Genomic DNA, 5,051 nt, shown 5'->3' on the forward strand with positions numbered 1-5,051 from the left:
AGCAGCAGCAGAGGCAACCTAAATGTCCATCATCAGATGAATGGATATCAACCTGGATGGACCTAAAGATGATCATACTAAGTGAAGTAAATCAGACAAAGACAAATATCACTTATATGTGAAATCTAAAAAATGATACAAATGAACTTCTTTACAAAATAGAAAAAGATACAAATTTGCACACAGATTTATGGTTACCAAAGGGGAAAGATAGGGGGGATAAATTAGGAGCTTGGGATTAATGTATACTCACTATACATTCACTATATAAAATAGATAAAATAATCAACAAGGATGTACTGTATAGCACTGATAACTCTACTCAATACTCTGTAATTACCTATATGGGAAAAGAATCTGAAAAAGAATGTATATATATATATATATGTGTGTGTGAAAGTGAAAGTGAAGTCGTGTGCAATTCTTTGGGACCCCAGGGACTGTAGCCTACTAGGCTTCTCCCTCCATGGGATTCTCCAGGCAAGAGTACTGGAGTGGGTTGCCATTTCCTTCTCCAGGGGATCTTCCTGATCCAGGGATCGAACCTGGGTCTCCTGCATTCCAGGCAGACGCTTTAACCTCTGAGCCACCAGGAAAGCCCGTATATATGTGTGTGTGTATGTGTGTTAATTGGCTTCAGTCATGTCCAACTCTTCATGACCCAATGGGGTATAGTCTGCCAGGCTCCTCTGTCCATGGTATTTTCCAGACAAGAATACTGGAGTGGGTTGCCATGCCCTCCTCCAGGGGATCTTCCCAACTCAGGGATCGAACCTGCGTTTTTTCCATCTCCTGCTTTGTCAGGCAGGTTGTTACCATTAGTGCCACCTGGGAAGCTTTCACAACCAGCAGGATGCAGAAAATGCTTTCCAAGAGTTCACTGAATCCTGAAGCATGGATTTTTATGCTACAGGAATAAACAAACTTATTTCTTGTTGGCCAAATTGTTGATTGTAATGGTTTCTATTTTGATTAATAAAGATGTGTTTGAGCCTAGTTATTAATATAATGATTAAAATTCATGGTCTGAGACCACAGTTATGTTTGTACTAACCTAATAGTTAGAATGAATATAGAATGTTAATAATTACTCAGTGAATGTTAATATTTTTCTTAAATTTAATTTTTATTTAAATTAGATATGTAGATGACATCAGATATACACATGACACCACCCTTATGGTAGAAAGTGAAGAGGAGCTAAAGAGCCTCTGGATGAATGTGAAAAAGGAAAGTGAAAAAGTTGGCTTAAAACTCAACATTCAAAAAATGAAGATCATGACATCTGGTCTCATGACTTCATGGCAAATAGATGGGAAAAAAATGAAACCATGACAGACTTTATTTGCTTGGGCTCCAAAATCACTGTGGATGGTGACTGTAGCCATGAAATTAAAAGACATTTGCTCCTGGGAAGAAAAGCTATGACAAACCTAGACAACATATTAAAAAGCAGAAACATTACTTTGCTGTTGAAGGTCCATATAGTCAAAGCTATTTTTTTTTTTTTCCAGTATTCATGTATGGATGTGAGACTTGGACCATAAAGAAGGCTGAGTGCCGAAGAATTGATGCTTTTGAACTGTGGTGTTGGAGAAGACTCTTGAGAGTCCCTTGGACAGCAAGGAGATCAAACCAGTCCACCCTAAAAGAACTCAACCCTGGATATTCATTGGAAGGACTGAAGCTGAAGCTGAAGCTCCAATACTTTGGCCACCTGATGTGAAGGGCTGACTCAACGGAAAAGACCCTGATGCTGGTATAGACTGAAGGCAGGAGGAGAAGGGGACGACAGAGGATGAGATGGTTGGATGGCATCACTGATTCAATGGACATGAGTTTGAGCAAGCTCTGGGAAATGGTGATGGATAGGGAAGCCTGGCATGCTGCAGTCCATGGGGTTGCAAAGAGTTGGACATGACTGAACAACAATTTTTGTTTTACCTTGGAATGTAGTTGATTTGCAATATTGTGTTAGTTTCAGTTGTACAGGAAAATGATTCAGTTATATATATATATATATTCAGTGTTTTATATATATATACACTCATATTAGTTTCAGGTGTGCAGCAAAGTGATTGTTTCATATATATATATATTCATATATAACTGAGTATAATTTTTCTGGTAGCTCAGATAGTAAAGAATCTGACCACAATATGGGAGACCTGGGTTCGATTCCTGGGTTGGGAAGATCTCCTGGAGAAAGAAGTGGCAATCAGCTCCAGTATTCTTACCTGGAGAATGCCATGGGCAGAGGAGCCCGGTGGGCTACAGTTCATGGGGTCACAAAGAATTGGACATGACTGAGCGACTAACACTTTCACTTTTATATATATATATATGAAACTGAATCACTTTGCTGTACACCTGAAACTAACACGATATTGTAAATCAGCTATATTCCAAGATAAAATAAAAATTAAACAAGAAAAAATATAATATTCATTGAATAATTACTAACATTTACTCTGGAGCTGGAGGAGAGGCAGAAGGGGCATTTCACTGAAGTTCAAAAGAAGAGATGGACAGGCAGATTCTGTGGAGGCTCACGCACAGAGAGGCGTGATCAGCTAGTGTTACAGGAGATGGTGAAGACCCAGCTGGCTAACCTGGAGAGCTCGAACAGGCTTGGGAGGTGGGTAATCTGCCGCTTTAAGATCGTTAAGCCTTTAAAGTTGCTGACAGAGTAGAAGGGGTTAAGGTTCTTGTGAAGGGCGTGTCTGTGTAAATAATGGTTATCACTAGGCAGCTGGGGCAACTCCTGATACCCAAGGCAGGTCATATTCTCACTACTGCTCTGTTACCAGATGATTAAGGCTGAGCCCCTAGGAATTAATTTACATTGCCCAGAGCCTTTGGGAATGCTCAGTTGAGAGTTTTAATAAAACAAAAGAGATAGTTGAACAAAGAAAAATAGTTCAAGATAGAAAGAAGGCTCTGATACTTGAAGGATTATATGAAAAAACAAAATGCATTATTTAAAAGGGAAAAGATGATTAGCAAAAGTTGGTATTTAATTTTCTTTGTCTCTTTTCCATAGGGCACTTGTAAAATGAAATACATTATTTGGGCACGGGTGGTGTCTTAGTCTGTTTAGGCTACTATAACTGAAATATCATAGATGGGTGTCTTTTAAACAAGTTTCTTTCTCACGGTTCTGAAGGCTGGAAGTCCAGGATTATTGCACTGGCAGATCTATAACTGATGAGGCCTACTTCCTGGTTCAGAGACAGTCACCTTCTGATTGTATCCTCACGTGACAGAAGGGGCGTGAAAACTCTCTGGTGCCTCTTTCATAAGGGCACTAATCCTGATCATGAGGTCTCTGTCCTCATGACCTCTTCACTTTCCACAAGCTCTTCCTTCAAATACCAACACTTTGGGATATTAATTTTGAAGGAAAAACATATTTGCCTATAGCAGGTAGTTATGGGCACTTTGTGCTTTACAGTTGTGTCTTGGGTCCTTCCCACCACCACCATCACCGAGTCAACATGTTGTGCGCCTCCTGACATACAACACTGGACGCTTTGGGCACAGTAGTAGGTATAAGGCCTACTTCCTACTCTCGAAGAGGAACTGGGATGTGTAGGGAGGACAGCAAGGGAACTAGCATTTACTGAGCACTTTCTCTGTGCCATCCACTTATATCAAGTATATACCATGAGGAGAGACTGAAAAATATTTCTATCTTGACAGCTGGCATTGCCAAAAAAGTTATTTTAGGAAGAGAAGAGTTATTTAGAAAACTTTGTTAGACTACTGTGATGGTGGAAAGTGAGGACTGGTGACCCAGTATGAAGACCATGCTGTAAGGAGATGGCAAAAGTGAAAATTAAACATTTTAAGAGGAGGTAAACAGTGAAAGTCAGGTATGGTGCCCCACATTTACTACTTCTGGAATGAAATACAGATGAGCTTGATTGGCTTAATTCATCCCCCATGATTATATATACTTGTACTCAAACTTCCTAAGCAAGGAAAAGGGATTCTGAGTTCTAGCTTTAGAGATAAGAGTCATAATTTAAGGCGTTCTTTAAACATGTAAAAGTTGTTCTGAAGCTGTTGGGAGAGCCAAAATATTATAGGCCCACCATAAATAAAGATTCTCTTTTAAATATATTTCCATCTCTCCTTTCTTAATTACAGAGACCTGTGAAAAATAGTGCCAAGGGTTACCATGTACAGAAATATTAGCTGTTCAGTGCATAACTCCCAAGGGTGAGCCATTCATGTAGACTCAGATGTGAATTGTTCCTCTAGAGTCATGCAAGTTGGAAGCCCTAAAAGTGCCCCTTGCATTTGCAATACTACTTAAGAAGAAAAAGCATTATAGAATGCCTACTGTAATTAAGTTACAATCTTGCTGCAGGTCAGTGGAATGGTCCAGAGCAAGGACTTTGAAACCTTAGTTTTGAATTTCACACCTTTCACTTATCAGTTGTGAGGCCATGGACAAATTATCTAAAGTCTCAGAATCTTCCTTTCTTTGTCAGTAAAATGAAGGTGCCAATATTTACCTCATCAATATTTTCTTGGGCTCTAAAATCACTGCAGATGGTGACTGCAGCCATGAAATTAAAAGATGCTTGTTCCTTGGAAAAAAGCTATGACAAACCCAGACAGCATATTAAAAAGCAGACACATTACTTTTCTGACAAAGGTCCACCAGGTCAAAGCTATGGTTTTTCCAGTATTCATGTATGGATGTGAGACTTGGACCATAAAGAAGGCTGAGTGATAAAAAACTGATGCTTTTGAACCGTGGTGTTGGGGAAGACTCTTGAGAGTCCCTTGGATTGCAAGGAGATCAAACCAGTCAATCCTAAAGGAAATAAGTTCTGAATATTCATTGGAAGGACTGATGCTGAAGCTGAAGCTCTAATACTTTGGCCACCTGATGCAAAGAACCAACTCATTGGAAAAGATTCTGATGATGGGAAAGACTGAAGGCAGAAGAAGGGGACGACAGAGGATGAGATGGTTGGATGGCATCACTGACTCGATGGACATGAGTTTGAGTAAGCTCTGGGATTTGGTGATGGACA

The 5,051-nt window shown here is 39.7% G+C and overlaps 1 non-coding gene across 1 annotated transcript; it reads right to left on the bottom strand.

Moving 5' to 3' along the window:
* Positions 1 to 523: 523 nt before the first annotated feature.
* TRNAS-GGA (transfer RNA serine (anticodon GGA)) lies at positions 524 to 596 on the bottom strand. Its single transcript has one exon. It is a non-coding gene; the product is annotated as a tRNA-Ser (tRNA).
* Positions 597 to 5,051: the final 4,455 nt, after the last annotated feature.

Source organism: Bos javanicus, chromosome 6, assembly GCF_032452875.1.
Source record: "Bos javanicus breed banteng chromosome 6, ARS-OSU_banteng_1.0, whole genome shotgun sequence".
Classification (NCBI taxonomy): domain Eukaryota; kingdom Metazoa; phylum Chordata; class Mammalia; order Artiodactyla; family Bovidae; genus Bos; species Bos javanicus.